Source organism: Schistocerca americana, unplaced genomic scaffold (assembly GCF_021461395.2).
Source record: "Schistocerca americana isolate TAMUIC-IGC-003095 unplaced genomic scaffold, iqSchAmer2.1 HiC_scaffold_412, whole genome shotgun sequence".
Lineage (NCBI taxonomy): Eukaryota > Metazoa > Arthropoda > Insecta > Orthoptera > Acrididae > Schistocerca > Schistocerca americana.
Window position 1 is genome coordinate 106033 of NW_025726140.1, and position 1468 is coordinate 107500.

At 57.0% G+C, this 1468-nt stretch overlaps 1 non-coding gene across 1 annotated transcript in view; it reads left to right on the plus strand.

The window, feature by feature from the left end:
* Positions 1-521: 521 nt before the first annotated feature.
* The window catches only part of LOC124582377, a 1910-nt gene continuing 963 nt past the window's right edge, over positions 522-1468 (plus strand). The window contains exon 1 of the ribosomal RNA XR_006973929.1: positions 522-1468. This exon is cut by the window's right edge and continues 963 nt beyond it. This is a non-coding gene — a ribosomal RNA (small subunit ribosomal RNA).

Genomic DNA, 1468 nt, shown 5'->3' on the forward strand with positions numbered 1-1468 from the left:
ATGCGCCGCCGCCCGGCGCTCGGCGCCGCGACGCCGTCTGCTGCTCGGTCGCCTCTGCGGTTCTCGCAGGTGGTTTGTATCGCAGCTGTGCGGACGTGTTGGCGCGTGCGCTGTGCTGGGAGAGTTCGCTTCGGCACCCAAGTGGGGCTTTTGTCCTTCTGTGGCGCTGGCGTTGGAGCTGCCGGCCACCGTAGGTGGCGCGTGTTGTCTCCCGCCGGCAATGCCACGACAGCACGCTCCCGGGCCTCTGTCGGCAGCGGCAAGCTCAGTTGGGAGCACGGGTGGTCGCACCTAAAGCGTCTACTCGCCAAACTCCGGGCGATTGCGCCTCTCTCGAACCCGACCAAGTACTTAGGACGGCGCTGCGCGCCGCCGGGACCTGAGAGGGTTTCGAGGTGTATTGTGCAGGGGAGCTCAGCCTCCTCCTGTTTGCAGAATAATTGAGCGGACGCTTGCGTGTTCGCGCGGGCCCCCGGGACACACTCCCGGGCGGCCGGCTGCTCAGCTCTAGTTGACGCAGCTCCCTGGTTGATCCTGCCAGTAGTCATATGCTTGTCTCAAAGATTAAGCCATGCATGTCTCAGTACAAGCCGCATTAAGGTGAAACCGCGAATGGCTCATTAAATCAGTTATGGTTCCTTAGATCGTACCCACGTTACTTGGATAACTGTGGTAATTCTAGAGCTAATACATGCAAACAGAGTCCCGACCAGAGATGGAAGGGACGCTTTTATTAGATCAAAACCAATCGGTCGGCTCGTCCGGTCCGTTTGCCTTGGTGACTCTGAATAACTTTGGGCTGATCGCACGGTCCTCGTACCGGCGACGCATCTTTCAAATGTCTGCCTTATCAACTGTCGATGGTAGGTTCTGCGCCTACCATGGTTGTAACGGGTAACGGGGAATCAGGGTTCGATTCCGGAGAGGGAGCCTGAGAAACGGCTACCACATCCAAGGAAGGCAGCAGGCGCGCAAATTACCCACTCCCGGCACGGGGAGGTAGTGACGAAAAATAACGATACGGGACTCATCCGAGGCCCCGTAATCGGAATGAGTACACTTTAAATCCTTTAACGAGTATCTATTGGAGGGCAAGTCTGGTGCCAGCAGCCGCGGTAATTCCAGCTCCAATAGCGTATATTAAAGTTGTTGCGGTTAAAAAGCTCGTAGTTGGATTTGTGTCCCACGCTGTTGGTTCACCGCCCGTCGGTGTTTAACTGGCATGTATCGTGGGACGTCCTGCCGGTGGGGCGAGCTGAAGGCGTGCGACGCGCCTCGTGCGTGCTCGTGCGTCCCGAGGCGGACCCCGTTGCAATCCTACCAGGGTGCTCTTGAGTGAGTGTCTCGGTGGGCCGGCACGTTTACTTTGAACAAATTAGAGTGCTTAAAGCAGGCAAGCCCGCCTGAATACTGTGTGCATGGAATAATGGAATAGGACCTCGGTTCTATTTTGTTGGTTTTCGGAACC